Below are 22,237 nucleotides of genomic sequence, written 5' to 3'. Positions count from 1 at the left end.
TTGTATTTACCCCTCGCCTAATGGCTCAAATCCTCTGTTAACTTATACTCAGAGGGTTTGTGACGTTTGGAGGTGGGCTGTATGATCTTCATCCGGATCCTGTGGAGCGTACCTGACAGCCAGTGCACAATCAAAATGAAATGAACTTAAAAACTGATTCAGAGTATTGAAAATGAGATGTGCAATGCTTTTATTGAAGTGACTGTAAGACATTAGCACTCAGTTCACAAATGCTTCTTTATACCTAGGGGCACCATCAGGCGGTGGAGCAGCAGCTACACAAGCTCCAGCACCAGCACCATCAGACAGTGCGGTGGCAGGGCCAAGCAGCAGTGTACCATCACAGGAGTAGGAGGAGGAAAACAGCAGTGCCGTGGGCAATGAGGATGACACTGGACATACCCTCTCATTTCCCCACTCCCCCCTACTGTCACTTACGCCCCCATTGCAGTTCTCACCGGAGAACTCACCCCCACAGACCCACCCAGCACCTGCCACATCTCCTGCCAGGAGGAACATCGTTGCTCCATTAAACATCATGGAGGGAGCAGCGGGTCAGGCTCCAGCAACCAACCCTGCAACACCTGTGGCACACCAGCCCACACAGCAGGGCAGCAGCAATCTGCGCAGGCTGCGCACATCCAGCAGTGCTCTTCCAGCACGGGAGGGCAGCGTATTCCAAGGGCTGGAGGGGAGTATGGTCCGGATCCAAAGGATGCAGGCAAAGTCAATCCTGGCTTGCCAGCGCCAATTGCGGGTGCACAACCTGCAGATGGGGGAGATGACACAGGGATTCAAGAGTTTTGTTGATAGCAACAAGGAAATAGCGACTGGACTGGGGCGCATGACTACTGCCATCACCTAGCTGTGCAGTAAGATGGAGGAGCACAAGCACTGTAGGCGCAGGGATGCCCGCTTGCAGAACCGGGCAATGAACCGCCTTGCTGCAGCAACCGCCCAGCTATGGCGCCGTGGGGCTAACATGGAGAACTGCCTCACCCAGAACACAGCAGAGGTGACCGGGGGCATGGCCCGCATCACCACTGCCATGGAGGCACTAATTATATCTAACACAGTGGTGAATCCTGCCCTGGACGTGGGCGAGGCTGAGGACAGCAGCAGCCGCAGCAGCCCAGCCAGCACTGTATCTGAGCCGCGCCGGAGCACCAGGCGCTCCGCTGAGGCAGCCGGACACACAGAAGGGGGTGAGCCACATCCAAGTGGGTGAGCTAAGCGCAGCAAGAAGTAAGACTGCCAGGGCGGGTGAGGCAACCCGGACAATTTACATTCCCACATATTGTTTCCTTATTTCATTTGTTGCACATCAGTGCAGTAACGTTGTGCCAACATTATTAAAAAAAAATTCTCCAACATCCATTGGCCTGTCTGTGCATCTGTACTCACTCAGAAATAGTTTTCTGTTATCTTCTCATGTCTGTATCTGCCATCACTTGGCATAGACACCCCAGCAGGTTGTGTTTGTGGCACAGCAACGTCGTCGTCATGGTCCTCGTAGTCTGACAACTCCACCTCAGTACCCTTCTTCACCGCAAGGTTGTGCAACATTGCACAGACAGCTATGATCTTGCAGCAGGTGATGGGGGTATACTGCCTTGCACCTCCACTCTTGTGCAAGCATCTGAACCTGCTTTTCCAGATGCCAAAGGTCCGTTCTACTACATTCCTTGTGCTTTTGTGGGCCCGGTTATACCTCCTTTGGCTGGGTGTAGAGGGGTTGAGGTAGGGGGTGAGTATGAATGAGCGGAGGGCATATGCACTGTCGCCTAGAAGGAAAAGGGGTAACATTACTCACATGCATACATGTACTTTACTTTGCTACTTTGTGTTATGGGGGTCTGATGATGTGTCTCACCTAGGAGGTATCCTTCACCAAATTCCCCAGCCGTCAGCCGTGCATAGATGCCGCTGTTTTGAAAAATGTAGGAGTCGTGGGTACTCCCTGGGAATTTTGCTACCAGGTCTGTGATGGTGCACTTAGCATTGCAGATCACCTGCACATTGATGGTGTGCGTAGACTTCCTATTGCGATATTTGTATTCAGTGTCAGCAGGGGGGCAAATCGGAATGTGCGTGCCATCTATGCAGCCGATGATTTGGGGGAAGCGTGCCATCTGGTAAAAGTCTGCTTTTGTTTGTACCAGTTCCGCATGGGTTGCAGGGAAAGATATGTATTGGTCCATCCTCTGTATCATGGCGTCAAGGAATTTGTTGAAAAACCTTGACAGGCTGCTCTGGCTCACCCCTCCTACCGCAGCGACTCCACTTTGATAGCTGCCAGACGCAAGCAGGTGTAGGCTGCATAGCACCTGCACGTGCGTCGGGATGGCGTGTGCCCTTGGGGTGGGGTGGTCCAACAGTGGTTTGAGGTCCCTGGTGAGCTCCAGAATGGTGTCTGAGTCCAGCCTGTACCTCTGTAGGATCTCTGCCTCTGTGAGCATGAACAGGGTGATCCTCTGTCTGTAGACCTGTTCCTCTCTTTGCCATTCCCTCTCTCCTTCCTGCTGTAGCCGTAGCCGCCTTGCAATGACATAAAATGCCGCCATCCTGCAAGTTGCATTGCATTTTGGGTCTATTTTTATAGGTTGCAGTTGGTTACCACCTGATTGGAATCCATGGTAAATACCGAATTTGAAATACCGATTTTGAGGCAAAATCGGTACTTTTGTGCTTCCCTACATCTCAATCAGAGTTTTGGCCTGTCCGAATCGGTAATTTACCGATTTGGTAACTCTACCGATTCGGTATCTCTACCGATTCGGTACATGGTCCGATTCGGTATATTTACCGATTCAGTATGTTACCGATTCGGTACATGGTCCGATTCGGTGTATTTCCGATTCGGATTATTTCCGATTTGGTAACTATACTGAATCGGTATCAATACCGATTCGGACGGTTTTCTGCGTCCTACATCTCGATGGCTGGATACCGATCGGTAAGGGCCGAAAATCGGTATTTTCGGCCGTTACCCATCGGTATTGGGCCACCTACATCGGGCCCATAGTCACCTATGCGGATGACACGCAGCTGGTGATTGGGCTCAATAGAGCGGAAAGCTCCTCTCCCTGTCTGCGTTCCTGCTTGGAAGAAATTGCGACTTGGATGAGCAACTCCTTTCTTAAACTAAACGGGGAAAAGAGTGAAATCATGATCCTGGGTAATCACTATCCACTTGACCTAAAAGAAATATGGCCCACCTCCCTAGGCCTGGCTCCCATTCCCAAGACCCAGCTAAAGAGTCTGGGTGTTTGGATAGACCAAGACCTTTCATTCAAAACCCAGGCAAAGAAGACGGGCGCCTCATGCTATGGTGTTCTGCAAATGATTTGTAAAATTCTTCCTCTCCTGCCGTTTCAGGCCAGGAAAATCATGGTCCATGTCCTCGTCCTGTCCTGGCTGGACGAATTCGCTCTATCTGGGGACACCTGCAGCCACCCTTTCTAGGCTACAAACCATCCCAAATCGGGCCGCAAGATTTTTACTGGGCACCTCCAAACATCAGTTGGCCAAACTTTCTCTGAAGTCTCTCCACTGGCTCCTGTCCAAGAGAGAGTCAAGTTCAAATCCTTATGTGTCGCCCAAAAATCTCTATTCAAAACAGACCCACCCATTCTTCACAACATTATCCAGTCCTATGAGCCCAACAGAAGTCTTCGATCTAAAACCCTGAACCTGGCCACTATCCCTAGGATCAGGAAGACGAGAAGTGGAGGTCGACAATTCTCGCTCAATGCCGCCAGACTCTGGAATTCCCTTCCTCACCATCTGCGAGCAGACCCCAATCATCTCTCCTTTGGCAGATCCCTAAAAACACTACTGTTTCCTTAATCTGGCCTGACACCTCATTGCTGTTACTGCAAGCGCTGGGATGCCTCCGGGTAGCCATGCGCTATATAAATGTTATTCAATTTCAATCTCAATTAGCTCTATATAAATGCTGCAATACAATTTTCCTCTAGACTGAGGCACTTTCCACAAAAGTGTCTCAGTCTAGAGGAAAACTGTCAGAAGGTCCCGTTTGTGTAAATGTTTCTAATTTACTTGTAAATGTTACTGTTTTTAAATAAACTTCTGAAAAGTTAAAAAAAAAAAGAAAATGCTGCAATACAGTACAATAGAGGACAGCAAATTAACAGAAACAGCACATACACACTTATTGATCCAAGGTGGCTCAGAAGGAGCAAGGAGTAGGGATAACAAGTGGCATTGGGAGCAAATGGTCATGGGGCAGAGCTATCAACTTACTGGGAGGTGATTGAGCTGGAGAATGACTGCCAAGGGGACATGACAGGGGAAAGTGGCTTAAGATTGTCAAGGACTACGGGGCAGGGGCAGTCTGGGAACAGCAACCAGCCCTGGCAGGTTGCTTCTCCACCGTCCCTGGGAACGGGAGGGGAGGGGGTTGTTAGCCACCAAGCACGGCTCCCGCTTTTCTTAAAGAAAAGCGGCCCCCTGCGGCAACAAAACCGTCCCCCACCCCTCTGGCCCACCGGGCAAATGCCTGATGCCCGCAACGGCCAGTCCGGCCCTGCTACGGGGAGGTGCAAGGCATAAATTGCAAGCAACTTCTCAAAGATGGTCAGACTCATTATTTTTTTCATATAGTTGTTAGTGACTTCAGGCAAAGTGACTTAGTGCCCTATTTAGAGTTTGGCGAAGAGTTGAAGCGGATGTCACATCTTCTGTATTAGAAGTGCTTTACAGCATAAGGGCCTTGTAATAGGCCAAATGGGATATCTGTGACATTTTGAGGAAGTATCCCATTGGCCAATCTCTAAGTAAGTTCCTAATATGTTTTCTTTAATCTCTTTGTTACTATCAAACAGAGTACGGTACTGATGAGGTAATACGGAATTTCAGATCCTCATTTGTGTGTTTTTTTAAATATGTCATGATAGTCCTGTTTTTTTGTGTGTGACTTGAAAGATGTAATTTCTTGCTGTGGTCACAGAGCTAGAAGGTGCCATTTTTGTGGCAGAGGCGTTCATATGCTCAGTTGAAAACAATCTCCTTGAATGAATCTTATGTTACTTTTATGCAAAAGGAAAGGTATAGATTCTTATTATTATTTTTTAATTTTAATATTGTACATTGTTTGTTATATACAGCTGAAGGTTGAGTGCCGAAAGATATATTTCCCTCCTTGTTTTTGTGATTTGATGTCTATTCAATAAACTTTGTATTCTATTATGTTTTGTAGTTGTTTAAAAATCTTTACAAACCTTATCTATTACTTGAGTTAACGGATAGGAATTTTAGACAAATGTAATTGCTACTTTCCTTGAGAGAGATTGTAATGTCAGGAATTCCATACCTTTTTAATATGTCATCTAATTAGTATTTTATACTTTTAAATATGTGTTTAATTGATTGGATGTGTATTGTTTTATTCGTATGGTTTAATAAAAAAATATAAAGATGATAATGAAGGAATGACAACTTTAAGTGTTGTTCTCTCCTCTAAATAATAGACATGCGGAAGATGATTGCTGTGAACTATGAAAACATGCTCCTCCGGATTCTAATGTATATTTACATTGCAAAAAGTAAAATTGATTTGTTTATCCACATATAAGTGAAACACAACAGAATTACTGAATTGTGGTCGGATGTAAAATCAATTAAAGTTTGACATACGGTCCCGTGGAAGAGAGTGGGAAAGGGGACAAAATGTTTGTGAGAGGTAGGGGAGGGGCAATCCGAAGGCTGGGGTGGCATCTGCAGCTTATGAGGGGTTGTAGGCAAGGCACAGCAGCAATAGTTGTACGTGTCACATAGAGGAGAGTGTTTAGGGTGACCAAATCTTGAGAACCAAAAACCGGGACATTTTGCAAAAATAGAAGGACTACAATTTTACATCAATGGAGCGACACAGAATGACAGCTGTTATCATCATAGAAACACAAAAGAGCCACTAGGAAAATTAATAAAATGTAATTTCTAAAACCAGTATCTTGCCTATTAGCTTAATAGCACTGATTTGGAACACTCAAAAATGCCTCTCACTGGTTTCAGTCGACCACCTCTAAAAAACCTGGCCATGAGCCAAAATTGCCCAGATCTGCTGGGACAGCTGGTGAAAATCCAGGACAGTCCTGGCAAATCCGGGACGCCTGGTCACCCTAAGAGTGGTGTCAGTGCGTGAGCAGATAGTCAGCAAGAAGGAAAAGGAAGTAGGACTCCATTCCTTCTCGGTTGGTGCCCCAAAGGGAAGAGCGCCGGCCCTCTTAACAGCACAGTTGGAGAGGAGCAGTGAGGAGGAAGGAGAAGGGTCCTCTGTGTATGCTTTCAGGTTGGATGCTAGACATAAAGAGAGGAGTGCCCCCATAGGATTAAAGGTTTATTCACAGACCTATGGGAAAGAGACAATATGCCTGTTAAGAAGGACAGGCTGGAGTTCTAGTTGCAACAGTATGGCAAGAGGGCCGACATGGAAATTTTGCAAGAGAGTTTTGACAACGGCTTTAGACGGGGTGATGCAGGTCCATGGTTTAGAAGGTGGGCAGAGAACTTAAAATCCGAAATGCAGTAACTGGGGGTAGTTAAAGATAAATTTTGGAAAGAGATTGGTGAAGTGAGGATGGTGGGCCCTTCCAATGATAATCCTATTGACAATTTGATTGTTTTGCCAATTGGTGTTGTACGCAAGAAAGAAGTGGGCTAATTTACAATAATACAATACTTATCATGGCCAGAAGGCTGTTCAGTTTATGGCTTTATTTGTAAACAGTTGACAACAGTGAAATATTCTTTGGTGGATGAGATAATTGAGTTGATCTAGAGAGAAAGGGTCGGGGAAGGCATTGCGATAAACGACTCTAAATCTGCATTCATACTGTTACCAATGCACCCTTATGACCATGACCTGTTGGTGATGCAGTCTGAGGGCCAGTGGTGTGTGGATAAAGCCCTGCCAATGGTTTGATCTGTTTCTTGTGCATTCTTTGAAAAGTGTAGTTCTTTCTTGCAGTGGATGTTTCCATGGGAAACAGGCAGGACAGCAGAGACACACTATCTTGACAATTTGTTTTTTATGGGAGTAGGTGGCTCAGCAGACTGCTAGCAGATACTGGTAAGTTTTAAAGGCATAATGGCAGATATTGGAGTGCCTTTGGTGGAGGAGAAAATGGTAGGCCGACCACAGTAATATGATTCTTGGGGAACTAGATTGATTCAGTGAGAATGGAGGTGAGGTTCTTGGAGGATAAAAAAAGAGTAATGCTGGTGAACTAGACCAATAAATTAAATAAAATGAAGGTGCATGTGCTGGAAGTGAAGGTTTTTCTAGGATATTTGAACATTGCATGCAGAGTAGACAGCACAGGTAAAACTTTTAGCAGGTCTTTGGAGCTGGCACTATCCGGGTTCTATGCCTCATTGCAGGGTGTATCTTTCAGCCAGCGTCATGGTAGATTTGAGGATGTGGAAAAAGTTTTTGAAACATTTTAACAGGATAGTACTGCATGGGATGCGCAAAGAAACAGAAGAGACCATATACATTCTTTCAGGTACAGTGATAGGAGCAGAATTTTGACTTTTATAGCAGGACAAGTGGTGAGCCAAGCAGTGTCAGGAAGCATGGAAAAGGGGAAGTGGAAGCATTGCATTTTTGGAGTTATTTCTGTTAGTGGTAGCTCTGGCTCTGGTTTTATGGGGTTGCAAACTAAAAAGTGCTGTTCAATGTCAAGAATAAGTCAATGGTCAATGCAATTAAACAGAAAATTGGCATGGGGCATTGAAAGTCTTGCAGTTGCTGCATGTGTTTGTGCTGGGCTGACCAAAAAAATTACATTATTTTCAGAGAGAAGCACGTCCAAGGAATTTACAATAACATTGTGAGCGGACACAGAGATGGCACAGATGCTGCAGAGTCTCTGGCTAATAGGTGACTGAGGATATTGGAATTGGTGTTGTGGTTTTTGCCGGGTCTACCAGGAAAGCCTATGCGCAGTCTTCTAAGGAGTTTTTGCAATCAGGGGCACAGAGAAGAGATGGTGCCTGGCTAAACAGGCAAAAGAGAACAGCAGATGTGGTAAAGTTTGTTATGTCAATGATTGAGAAAGGTTTAACTCTCTTAACTATAGCGGATAGGGTTGTCAGTGCAGCATTTTTTGGTAATTTGCTGTTGGGATATGTCCTTCTGGTGGGCAAATTGGGGTCTAGGATACTGGATGGATGGAGTAGTGAGTTGAGCAATTTGGGGAGGGTGCAGAAACCTTTGACTCGGACGATGATTTGTAGGTTGAAGGCTACACTGCCAAAGGTGTGCAGAAGGAAAGGCAAGACTGTGCTTTTTTCAGCTGTTATGTGTTGGATGTTCATTTTGAGGTTTCTGAGCTGCTGAGAAAGAGCAGTTAGGACGGAGGACATCAAGTTTATGTCTGAAGGAGTATTGATACTGTTGTGAAAATCAAATTCAGATCAGAGAGCACAGAGAATATCGGTTTTAAGTGAAGGTGTAGTGAAGTATGATTATGATTCAAGTAGTTTCAAGTATGTATTTATTTTAAGTAGATGGTACACGATTATAGGTCCATAGTGGTAATTAAAGATAATAAATAGGTAACCTCACCAGGAGCATGCTCCTTTCAGCTCAGCCCCAAGCTCCCAACTGAACTCCTCAGAGCCAGGGAAACCAACATTCTAATACATCAGCAATGAATGCTAACATTCCAGAAGGTGGCAACAGAGGATGAGCAAGGAAAGAGAGATGCAGACACTACACATCTCCCTCTTTTATAATAGAAACAAAATGTCCAACGTCACATTGTATAAACAAAAGAACAAAGAGGGTAAAAAAAGGAAACATCATGAAAAGAATAGAAAAGGAAGAAAGACATGAAAGAACGCAGTAAAGATGAAAGCAAGGGATTTATAAAAGAAACAGAGTAAGGATGAAAGAAAGAATGTCATAAAATAAGAGGAAAATAGAAAATAAAACAATTTCATAAAAAAAAGAGGAAATAGAAAATACAAGAGAAAGGCGATCTTCTCCCTGAAAACTAATGAAAGAGAAGAAGTAACAATACAAGAACAAAAGATCCAAAAAAGGACAAGAATACCAACAAAAGGCAAAACGTTGAGGGTTACATCAAAACACAACTGTTGGCCAGACAGGTATGGAGATGAACACCAATGAACGTCAGAGAAAGAAAAAAACAACCAGAATATAGAAGAAAAGTACTCCTGAAAGAAGAAGCCAGAAGGAATATTGTAGCTGAGTAGCAGAAAGAAAGGTGAGAGCATGACACCTAAAAGGAGTACGAACGTAAATGAAATTTGAGGTAAAGCCTCAATTGCCATGTAAATCAATGAATAAAATCTTTGCGCAAAGGAGAAAACTGGCATAACAATTGTTGAAGAATCATAGAGCTCATGAAGAAGAAGAATGAAGGTTTTGTGCACTTCATTTCATCCCGGGACTACGCCCGAAGCAGACGTTCGCCTCCACGCTACTTCAACTCCAGTATTTAAAGGTATCTGGAAAGCTGCATCTATTGCAATTACACGCTCCAACTTCATCTTGCCATTGTGCAGAGAAGTTACCAGCCATCAACAACGGAATCGGACGTAAGTGTATGTAAGGCCATCACATACACAGAAATTTCTAAACAGCTTCTGACCCCCTATCAGTGACGGTCACTTTTTGATAATAAGCCTGATACTGTGAGCATCTCAGACCCTGAGACCCAACTAGCATATAATTACAGTGTGGAGGTGACACTTTTCTAAAGCTCGTATTTAGGCAGTTTTTAATCCTAGAACTACAGATTGAAATATTTATCAACTAACTAGCAAGACCATAGGAAATGACAAGTCTTTAAAATAGTCATCAACATTACTGAATTAGTCTTGTATCAAATTCGCTCTGGTTCAGAATATTAGATGAAACCGCTCTAACGTCAATATCATCAATTATTTTTGACGTTGTTACCCATCTGTGATAGTTGTAAAAATTGTCTTGAGAAAGGCGCTGGTCGCCGAAACGCGTCGACATACAACTCACCCCTCTATGTTCAAGAATTTTTATGTTATGATTAATGTGAATTCAACCTTTTATGAAATGTACTTTTTAACTATTGTTTATGTGACTGTAATAAACTTATGTTTTCAATTGGAAGCTGTTCACTCTCAGTGTTGGTCCTTTTTCGCAGTGTGTGTTTAACTTATAAATGACTGCCTAGGTAGTTTTTTCCATTGATTTATTCCCTGACCTAGGGGTTGATTGTTAATTTGCATACAGGGAACCCTTGTTGTCTTCAAAGGGTTTTGTGCACAAAACCATCAAAATTTAAAACTTACGTCAGCAATTATCATATGAAACAAAAAAGAACATTCGATCAGAAGAAACAGAGAGAACTGCTAAATGCATCATAAATTGAAATTAGAACCAAGCATTAAACATGTATGAATAGTGTACATGGCACTTTGAGCACTAAAACTAGTATAAATAGGCAAAGGCATAGGGTATATCAAGTGTAATGGGTGTAAGAAAACCAGCTCCTAGATCATAAATACCCTAAAGAGAAAAAGGGTAAGGACCCACAAAGTATAAAGAGTAAAAAGTAATAATGAAAGATATCAAAGAGAAATACGATATATGAAATGCTCAATAGAATAATAATGAATCAAGATGTGCATCATCAGGAAGAAAGATAGAACAAATTCAAGAACAGTGTTCTCAAAACATGTTTTAAACACGGGATACACTTATAAGTAAAAAAATTAAAAAAAATTCACAACCACACAGCAAAAATTATGAAAATGTGGGCACCCAACCAATAAATCAAGTACAGAAACGTACTAGATATGACAAGAGCATGAGATATGCACGTGATAACATTAACTGTGCAAAATAAAACAAACCATGGATTTAAGTAATGCCGGTTAAAAAAAACAGCAATGACCAGGAGCAATTCACTCTGACACTTTTCTCACTAGACTGCACAGCGTCCAAATGACAAAATAGATGTTTCCTGCAGATTGTAGCTTCATTTCAAAAAGTGCACTGTAGAGCATGCGCTGTTGTTCCAAGTGTCTTATTTCATGAATTGAATTTGAAGAGAAACGATGTCAAAGCCAGAATACACGGTCCATCCAAAATGCTGGCAATAAACTTGTTCTGAAAAGCTCAAGGGCTTGGCAGAGAAGTGACTTTAAAATGAATTGCTGTTTGAAGTTCATTGAAAACGCCGATTAATTTAGCTTTATAAAGCTGGGAGCACCAAGGAAATTAACTTTATTGTGCCACCACCGTACTAGCAAGTGAACACAAATACAGGACTACAGAGAAGAATCAAAATGGTGGCACGTTTTTTGATGGCATGCCGAGTGGTTAACAGCATGCTAGTGCAGCAATATGTGCTTTGATCAGCATCAACAGCGTCACAGAGGGAGTCACGAGCTATCAGCACGCCCAGAAGATGAAGGTGAGTGCGCTCTGGAGCTCGAGCCACATCATTATTTTTTAAATTTGAATGTGTCAGTTGGCAAAGTGTAGGCATCAAGTATCAGCGCTGGCCAAAAATGAGAATAAGTTAAAAACATGTTGCACTTGACTTCACCCAGTGCTGGAAATAATCACAAAACACAGTCAGATGCTACCCGGGGAACACTTGTAACTCTGCCTGGGAGATGCACAATTAATGGTGTAATCATGAACTTGTTTGTAAAACCAGTGTCCAGGGTTGAAATATAAATGCCATGGCAGACATAGAAGGACAAAGTCACAAAGTAGGAGTCCGATGGGCATGTATGAGGACATCATAATACATTCTGAAATTGGAAAGAATAAAAACTCACCAAAAGTTGGGACAAACGGTGAGGTGCTCCCTCTGTGAACATTCTTTTCAAAATGCAGAAAGATTAGAAAGTCTATTTTTACAAGTAGAAATTTCCTGGGTTTGACAGACATCAAGATGAGAGAGGAACAAGTGCCAAATGCTCACAGCAGGGTGCTCTGAGTGTAACATTGTCAAACAAGGAGGTGTTTAAATAATAGAAGCAAACTGGTTTAGTTCAAGAAAGGAACGTGAAGCACCTAGGGCAGGAGCTCTCCTGAGCAACGCCGCACAGAGGAAGCAGAGAATCCTAACATTGAAAACGGGCAGAAAGAAAGGGATACACGCTTCTTGTCAACAGAAAGGAAGAAAGGCAGTTATAATTGCAGCAGGGACTGGCACTGTTGGGATGAGGGCGACTGGTAAAATGGTCACTGGTGGAGTTCTTTGTGTGCCAGTATGCTTGTGAAATAGTAGTCAGTTGAAAACGAAGTTCATTACCTTGAGGTTGAAGTGATGGAGCAAGGTTTTGCACATTTAGCGACTTGCTTGTATTCATGAACCTCAAATAACTCTAACTATGTAATCAACCTGTTTGTGTTACTAATATTGCACATTTTTACACTACACGGGGTGTCCCAGAGACGCTTGCCTATGTGTTTACTAAAAAGTAATACGCTTGCCACCTAAAATGGCTGCTGCCACGCAGGAATTTAGTCTGCGCGTGCGTCGGTCACACTCATGTGACGTGACGTACTCGCAGTTCTGGTGGGAATTTGTTGCTCATGCGCAATACAGCTAAAGATGGCTGCTTTGTGTTCTCCCATGCTCTGAGCTTGCATTGCCGCTTTTGCAAAGCTGTTTATCCTGCACTTACCCTAATGCAATAGTTATTATAAAGTAAGGGATATAGTATAGCCATTTCATGGTATACAGTGTAATCTTTTATTCTGTGTTTCTAAATAGTTTTTGCTTGCTTTTCATGTATCGTATTCTTTGGGCCGGGGAGGTACTTACTACCCCATCTTTGAAGCCCGTATGGAACCAGTCACGTGATGGGGAAAAGAAAACCATGCAGCAGTGGAACCCAGCCAGCTGGCAGCCTCGCCCAAGATGCTCCTGGGAACCGACCTGTAACCCAGCAGGACGAAGATGAACTGTACCTGAAATTGTTACATTTGTAATAAACTGCTGTATACTCTATTGTTCTCTGTAAAACATGTGCCATGGGAAACTAGAATGTAAGGGGTGGGTACGAAAACTGAATATTAAGCCTGAGAAAGTCTAAAATTTAGGTGGTGTGATGACTTAACCTCCTCCTTTGTCCAATCAGAACTAGGGGATCCTTTCACTTGCAACATTTGGGGTGGTACACTGACCCGAAAAACAGTATAACTAGCCTAGGTTTAGCTAGAGATTTTGTCCGACTTGTCCGAATAGCTGACCTGTCACTGACCCAACGTACTCTATAGGTGATTGATACAGAGAGCTGCGGAGCACTCTGTCTGAATTTCCACAGACCCACTTGGGGTTTTGGGGAACCTTAAGTGCTGGCAAAGCACTTTGCTGGGAGATTTTGAGAACCCAATCGGGGTTATTGGCAGATTCCTTGCAGAGAGGGAGTAGCGCAGGTGTTGCAACCGAAGCTGCGGGTGTTGGTCGTACCCTTTGGTGAACCCGGTCCTGATCCAAATTCTGGGGTTATTCTGTCCTGACTGTCCATGAAATGTACCTGCTCGCCTTCTGGCAACCTAAGTGCTTGAGGGTCCTTTCCCGTCTTTCCAAACTGACCCGTGGCCAGGGTTAGTCTTCATTCTACCCTAGGTAAATATAAAATCTGTGTGGTTGTTCGTTTATCCAAACTTGCCTTCCTAACGTCTCGGATAAAGCATAATTGCATATGTTCCCTTTTTCTCCCCTGTCCTCTATAAATGAGATTTTCATGCATAAATTGTCTATTAGCATGTTCCATTTCTCTACCTACCTTTAGTCAAATGCTAAATCGTCTTTTATAGTTTATGTTCCATTCTTACCCTCCCTATCGTGAATAAGCACATCTGGATACATCAAATTGCATAAGTTTCATTTCCTTTGAACCATTAGTGGATTTCGAAAGTTTATTTTGATTAGCATGTTCTGTTTTCTTTACCTGCCTTTAGTGAAGTTGTCAAAGTCTGTTGATCTAAAATAGCGTGTTCCTTATTTTCTCCTTCCCTTTAATTTGCAATTTCTAAATGATTCTTTGTCTCATTCATAGCTGTACGATATTTCTAATTCTAGTTATCGACAGTTTGATCTGTGTAAATCTTTGGCTCATGGCATATGATGATGATGATGATTAGATAAAGGTTTTCAAAACTTTCTGAGTCTGTGGTTATTATAAAGAGTACAAACATTATTGAAATTGTATATTGTATTGTGTTGTCTACTTATTCCACAGCTAGCTCCTTGATCCATTGTGATCTTAGGTACCTGTGACGAGGATTGGTAAGTCAGGTACAAGGGAAAAAAACAGAAACGAACTGAATTGCTGGTAGTAGAGCATAGGTTACCTGATTAAAGTGTAATGAGAATATTTTATGGGCCCAAGTGTGCAGTATTTGATGACAAAGTTAGTTGGGTGACCTGCGAGCTCTATCAGAAGTAGTAGGCATAAATTCGCCCAAATTGTCGCCATTGTTGTGAAGGATGATCAGGATTCAAGTAGTTTAAAGTATGTATTTATTTTAAGTAGATGGTACAAGATGGTAGGTCCATAGGTGGTAATTAAAGATAATAAATAAGTAACCCCACCAGGAGCAAGCTCCTTTCAGCTAAGCCCCATGCTCCCAACTGAACTCCTCAGAGCCAGGGAAATCAACATTCTAATACATCATTAATGAATGCTAACATTCCACAATGTGGCAACAGTGGATGAGAAGGAAAGAGAGATGCAGACACTACAGAATGCTTACCCAGTTACCCAGTTTTGTCTAGTGTATTGTCTTGTTGGGGAGGCAAGAGGGCATAGTGAGGATGTGTTCAGACACCAGGACAGGTCGAGGGTGACAAGTTTTCAATTGCTGACAGAACTGAGAACATTAATGTTGTTGGATATGGTAGAAGAGGAATATGGGCTGCATTTGCTCAGAAAAGGGGTGGCAACTGAGGCAGGGAAACACGGTAGGTCATGGGACAACATCAAGAGTTTGGCACATGGTTATCGTACTGTTACAGGCGATACATGCGGGAAGGGGCAGGGAATTGCTGAAAGGATGGCTTAAACTGTTTTTATTCGTTTTAAGTTCAGTTCCTGGCCCCACTAGGGGTGTGATGACAATATGGATTTGCAGGCACTCCTTTATCAACTGGGCAGAAAAAAGGTTGCAATTAGGAGGCATGGGAAGCAGTTGGACTCTGAAGATATGATCATAAGTCAATCAATCAATCAGTGACACTTATAGAGCGCGCTACATACCCGTAGGGTCTCAAGGCGCTGGGGGGGGGGGGGTGGGGGGGGGGGGGGGGGGGGGTCTGCCGCTACTGCTCGAACAGCCAGGTCTTCAGCTTCTTCCTGAAGGAGAGGTGGTCTTGGGTCAGGCGCAGGTCGGGAGGGAGGGAGTTCCAGGTCTTGGCGGCCAGGTGGGAGAAGGACCTTCCTTCTGTAGTCGTTCTTCGGATGCGGGGGACGGCGGCGAGGGCGTGGTTGGCTGATCGGAGGTGGCGTTTGGGAGCGTAGAAGTTGATCCGGCTGTTGAGGTAGCTCGGGCCTTGGTCGTGTAGGGCTTTGTGTGCGTGGGTGAGGAGGCGGAAGGTGATTCTTTTGTTGACGGGGAGCCAGTGAAGGTCTCTCAGATGTCCGGTGATGTGGCTGGTACGTGGGATGTCGAGGATGAGTCTGGCTGAGGCGTTCTGGATCCGCTGGAGTCTCTTCTGGAGCTTGGCGGTGGTACCGGCGTAGAGGGCGTTGCCGTAGTCCAGTCGGCTGGTGACGAGGGCCTGGGTGACGGTCTTCCTGGTCTTGGTGGGGATCCACCGGAAGATCATCCGTAGCATGCGTAGGATGTTGAAGCACGCCGAGGAGACGTTGTTGACTTGCCTGGTCATGGAGAGGGAGGAGTCCAGGATGACGCCCAGGTTGCGTGCAGGGTCTGTCGGTTTGGGTGCGGTGCCCAGGGCGGGAGGCCACCAGGAGTCGTCCCAGGCGGAGGGGGAAGAGCCCAGGATGAGGACCTCCGTCTTGTCAGAGTTCAGTTTCAGGCGGCTGGTCGTCATCCACTCGGCTACCTCTTTCATCCCTTCGTGCAGGTTGGCTCTGGCGGAGGCAGGGTCGTTGGTCAGGGAGAGGATCAGCTGGGTGTCGTCGGCGTAGGAGATTATGCTGAGGTTGTGTTTGCGTACGATGGCCGCGAGGGGACTCATGTAGACGTTGAAGAGGGTGGGGCTCAGAGATGATCCTTGAGGGACGCCGCAGATGACTTCGGAGGCCTCTGACTTGTACGGTGGTAGGCGGACTCTCTGTGTTCTTCCATCGAGGAAGGAGATGATCCATTCCAGCGCCTTGTCCTGGATTCCGATGTTGCTGAGGCGCTGTACTAGGGTGCGGTGGCAGACCGTGTCGAATGCCGCGGAGAGGTCTAGGAGGATGAGGGCCGCTGTTTCTCCATTGTCCATCAGGGCTCGGATGTCATCGGTGGCGGCGATGAGGGCGGTCTCGGTGCTGTGATTGGCTCGGAAGCCGGACTGTGAGGGGTCGAGGGATCCGTTCGTCTCGAGGAAGGCGGCCATCTGCTTGTTGACGGTCTTCTCGATGACTTTGGCAGGAAACGGGAGGAGCGAGATGGGGCGGTAGTTCTTGAGTTCGGTGGGGTCCGCTGTTGGTTTCTTGAGTAGGGCGCTGAGTTCGGCGTGTTTCCAGCTCTCAGGGAAGGTGGCGGTGTCGAATGATGTGTTGATGATGTCTCGCAGGTGGGGTGCGATGACAGCGTCGGCCTTGTTGAAGACGTGGTGAGGGCAGGGGTCGGTCGGTGATCCGGAGTGGATGGAGTTCATCGTGCGGATGGTGTCTTCGGTGCTGATCGGGGTCCAGGCGTGGAGGGTGGTGGTGGGGGGTGGCTGTTCGGTCATGGTGTGCGTTGGTTGGTTGTTGAAGCTGTTGTGTATGTCCGCGATCTTGTTGTGGAAGTATGAAGCGAGGGAGTTGCAGAGGTCTTGCGATGGGGTGATGTCGTTGTTTCCTGCGCTGGGGTTGGAAAGCTCTTTCACGATGTTGAAGAGTTCCTTGCAGTTGTGTGCGTTGTTGTCCAACCGTTCCTTGAATGCTGTTTTCTTGGCGGCGCGGATCAGCTGGTGGTGCTTCCGGGTGGCAAGCTTGAAGGAGGTCCTGTTGTCCGGTGTAGGTTCCCTTCTCCAGACTTTCTCGAGGGCTCTGCAGTTCTTCTTCGAGCTCTTGAGTTCGTCGGTGAACCACGGGGCTTTCTTGCTTCCGGGTCTGCTGGGCGGGGTCCTCAGCGGGGCGAGCTCATCCGCGCAGATGCTGATCCACTTCGTGAGGTTGTCGGCGGCCTGGCTGGGGTTCGCTGAGCTGGCCGGAGGGTGCTGGCTCAGGGAGGTAGAGAGGGAAGGGGGGGATGAAATGGATGGACTTGCTGCCAACCTTAATTGCTTAGTTAGTATACTGGGGAGAGAAGGCTGTCGGATGTAAAAGTTGTTCACTTAGATGAAAACTACCTGGTATAGCTTTGATTAAGGCAATGAAGGGCAATTTGACTGAGGATAAGTGGCAATAGGCAGGCACCTTCATACTATGGACCGAGTTGGGGTCACATTGTTTTTGCAGATAAGCCATGGCACAGTGTGTGTTTAGATTTCATAGGACCTATGGATGAGCTTCCTTACAATTGTTGTTTTGCTATTGTTTTGATTGACGCATTTTCGAAGTGGTTAACAGTTAAGTTCGTTAAAGATATTACCACTGAATCCACAATAGGATTTCTCAAGAATATTTTTAATGATGAAGGGGTTCTGTCTGTTATGATTACGGATAATGGAACTCAGCTTATCTCTAAGAGGATGCAAGAATTCTTGACAGGGTATGGGATAAAACATGGTCTTTGTGAGAGAGCCAATAGAGTAATTAAGGGAATCTTACAAATTTCCATTTCCTCAAGGGTTTTTTCAGATGAAACTGTCCAAGAAACTATAATGTTGAGAATGTTATGAGTAGTACTCAAAAGGTGTACTCTGTTTAAATATCTGTAGGAGATTTGGTAAAAGTCAAACCGGGTAGAATCTCTAAAGGACTTTCAAAATACAGAGGACCATTTTTAGTTGAACAAGTTCATCCACACTATGTGGTTTTGTATAATGGTGAGAAATGGAATTATAGAAGGATTGTCCTGTATCAAAAGGGAAACTCAAACAATTTTGAGAAATGTGTGAGTTCAATATGCAATAGTGGCTATATGCTTTCCACACAAGAAGATCTTGGTAACTTTAATTCCAATAGGTGTATAAGGGAGGAAGGTGATGGTGATGCTTCTCATCATCTTAGTAGTTTGGGTTCAAATACTCTTGACTTACATGCAAATGATTCTTCTGTGTCTAACAATGTTAGGAGTTTAAGGTCTCGTCGACCTCCTGTTTATTTGAGTGATTATTTGTGTTAAATATTCATATTAATTTGATATCATTTTCATTCGCTCCAAGGTAAGGAGATGTGTTGTAAATGTAATTCTTTGTTGCTCACAATTCTTATTAGCCCTTTCTTTATGTTTATCCTTATATCTTCCTATTAGAATTCCTTAATGTTCTTTCCTATGTCATCAGGGAATTAGCATTCCAGACCTGCCAGTTGGAGTCTGGTCAAGATGTAGCGTTTGTCTGTACTCTCCTATTAAAGCATTCCTGTTTACCTGGAAAATGTCTCCATGAGGATTTATTCACTTACTACAGATACCCTGAAGAGAACGGAAGGAGGCAGTAAAGATTGCAGCTCTAGATAAAGCTAGAAAGAAGTTTCACAGAGGAATGAAGATGTTTTACAGGGATTAGGGGCTAGGCAGGGTTTCAAGTCCAGTGTTGAGATACAGGGAGTGTCCATTTTTCAGGGATGCTGGTGTCCATTTGTCCCCAAAGGGTATGGAATTGAATTTGATGCAGATGGGAGAAGCGATGGGGAAAGCGGTAGGTATAAGTAAAAATGTAAAGATGTTGTAAACCTTAACATGGGCATTATCTGAGGGGGGGCAGAAAACAACTCATAAAAGGTTTTTCTGAGTGGCAATTTGAACGGATGTTTGACAACAAGAAAGACATTCATTCTATTTGGTTGTGGCACAAATAGATAGGAGGGGGAGAAGACGGAGAAGTCAGAGAGTTGACGTTTAAGCAGTCAGGAACTGGAAGGTTTTAGACATTGGGTAGTTGAATAGAGTTATGTTTACAGGGGCTAGGGAAGAGAGATGCAATAGTCTACAAGTTGAGGGCTGGGGGAAGGTTGCAGGTTATTTTATTGTAAAGTGAGACTCTCAGATACTTGTAAGGCTATGACTCAAGGTCTTTGTGGTTGTGACTTGCACCTGAGCAGTTTAAGCAGTCTTTTCACACTAGAAGTTGAAGATGTATCCAATTCACTGAGTACACTTTGTGATTCATTACCGTTCGGATGTTGGGAAGAGGTATGGAAGAGGTGTCCCCTGTCTCTTTCTGAATCACATTTCATTGTATCAGTCATTTTTTTCCACAATTTTCAGTTGCAAACCAATGATCAATGCAGGCGTGACAGCGGAAGGCATCGAGGGAAACAAAGGGGCATATTTACAAGGCCCTTGCACCACTGGAGCGTCACTTTATTTTTACCCTCCGGTGATGCAGTATGCTGGCCCATCCTCACACGGCCATGCAAAGCAACTTTGCTTAGCTTTTCATGACCTTGTAAATTTTTCCCCCTTTCATGCATTACTCTGTGTGAAAGAGGTGTTCAATGGGTAATGCTGTGGGTGTTCCCATGCAGTAACCATAGATTCTGAAGCATTTCCAGATTTACAAGGTTTCGTAAACCTTGGAATGCATCAGATTCTAATGCCTCCTCAGTAGAGGTGTTAAAGTGGCGCAAAGAGGAGAAATACCTCTATTTCTCTTTGGTTTTTCCTCCCTCTATATGTGCTTCATTCTGCAGCACACATAGAAGAGGAAAACACCATCAATGATTTATTTTTTGCAGGAAGTCTCTTCCTGCACAAAAACAATCATTCCTGCAATGCAGGCTCCTTTGCACCATGTTGAAAGGGTGCCTGCATCGCTGCTAGGCTGCCTATTGTGCACCAGCACAGAGGAAAGCGCAAGGTTGCGGTGTATTGTTGTAAATTCGACGTATCCCTGCGCTTTCCCAAAGACGCAGCTCAGAGCAGCAAGATGGCTTGCTGCGCCACACTGCGCAATAATCTTGTAAATATGCCCCAAAGAGTAGTCACTGCATGCTAACTTCAATGTCCCTGCAGGGAATGCCTTTAATTCTTTCTGAAACCTGCCCCCATCCCTGCATTCACGCACAATCAATAGAATTCGAAAACGGAATTTTGTCTCATTAATTTAAATGAGGCTAGATTTTGTGAATCCTACTGAATTGGCATTTTTCACTGTAACAGTGTTGTGTATTCATCAGAGCACAAAATGAAGATGGGGTGACAAAGCAATCAGTGTTCCAAAACCATCTACTGCTTTGTGACCTCATCTTTGTATACGTCTCGATGTATATCTATGTGTAATAATACTTTTTGTTTGTACTAACGTTTTGGAATCCACCAATAAAAAAATTATTTATCGGATTAAAAAAACACAAAGCCACACCCAGCTCACCCCGAAAATCACTGCCAATTTGGCAATGCCCTTGTAGGGAGAAGGGGGATTTTCAACCCGCACACGGCCCTTGAAGATACTCGTGGCTTATTTACAAGAACCTTGCGCCACCGGTGCGTCACTTTTAAAATGGGGGAAAATGATGTATTGGCGGCACTAGGGACTTATAAATAAGCCCCACGAAATGTAACAAATAGTTTAACTCTCACTCAGCACTATGTCTGGCTGCAAGTTTGGTTGAAAATCATGGTTCTTCAACAGAAATTCACCTGTACACGTTGCAGGACGTTTCTTGGGTGGAGTAACTGTACTTGTCTTTTTCGCCACGTTGCATTGCAAACTCTGAAAGCTTTGAGTGAGACCCTGCCGTCACCAAACCAACAGAAATTCCTGGTACGGGCATGACGTCCAGTCCGATGCGCCAGTCATTCTCAATTTTGCGGCTGGTGGAGTTGGCAAATGATAGGCTGGACTCATGGACTGTGCTGGTGACTGAGCGGGAGCACCTGACGTCCACGTGCCAGTCCTGGACATTCAGTGGCACCTTCTGCAGTTGGTTTGCGAGTTGTGAGTTCTCGCAGAGGGTGCAAGTTTCATTTTTTGTCAGGTAACTCTCCATATCGATGACATAGGCACCTTTCCTCTGCAACGTTATGATATCAAAGCCTTCTCCGCCCAAATTGTGGCCCGGAATGAACTTTGCAGCACTGCACTGTGCTGCGGTGCCTGAGGTGCACTGAGCATGGACCGGTGGGACGAGAAGAACAGGAATGATGATGCAAGCCCAGGGAAGGAAGATCCCTCTGAAAAGCATCATGGCTTCCACCTATAACATAAAAACAAAGACAGTGAGAACTGCGGATTTAGTGTGTCATCAGTTACAAAATAAGAAACAGGACAGATCTCCCATCAAAACTTCATGAAACACAGACCTGTGTAGGTGAGGGAAAGGTTTTTTGTTTGCAAGGCACACGTGCAGCCAGCTCCTGTGTAACTAAATGGTGGTCCTTCTCTCTGTAATACAATTGATTTACATCTGTATATGTTTAGGGAGTGATCTGCTGATTGAACACTCAGCTCGAAAAATCTGTGAAACCTGAAGGATGATTCAGCTCTCCAATGAATGTGTCTATATGATCTATATCCCTCAAGACATAGCAATGCTCCCCCAGGCCTAATTCTGTAAGATATGTAGGAGCTAATAGGTGGTTCATATGTGTGTAGCTGTGAAATTGTTGTAATCTGAGAGATAGCTCTATATTCTGAAGCCTGAACCTGTCCAATCTGGTTTCACCTGCAACATAGTTTTAAGGCCCGAGCCTGCAAGATCCATGCATCCTGCATCTCACTTGAGGGACAGCTAGCTCTGCTGTCTAAACCAATGAGATCCGTGTAAAATGGCTCACAGTCCTGCTGTCTGAGATCTGAGCCTTAAGACCCACATACTCACAAAAAAATTATTCTGCTTGCTGCTTACTCTAGTCTATGTGTTCTGTGCCCCATGAGGTGTAGCTCTGTTGTCTAAATGGAATTTATCAGATTTGTTACCTCAGGGATCATCTTTGTGTTCAAGAAGAAAGGCTCAACTCCATGAGATC

General features: G+C 44.6%; 1 pseudogene; it reads right to left on the bottom strand.

The window, feature by feature from the left end:
- The window catches only part of LOC147669092 (perforin-1-like), a 32,880-nt pseudogene extending 11,424 nt beyond the window's left edge, over positions 1–21,456 (bottom strand).
- Between the last annotated feature and the right edge of the window lie 781 nt (positions 21,457–22,237).

Source organism: Lissotriton vulgaris, unplaced genomic scaffold, assembly GCF_964263255.1.
Source record: "Lissotriton vulgaris unplaced genomic scaffold, aLisVul1.2 SCAFFOLD_1100, whole genome shotgun sequence".
Taxonomy (NCBI): domain Eukaryota; kingdom Metazoa; phylum Chordata; class Amphibia; order Caudata; family Salamandridae; genus Lissotriton; species Lissotriton vulgaris.
This window is presented reverse-complemented; position numbering and strand designations above follow the sequence as displayed.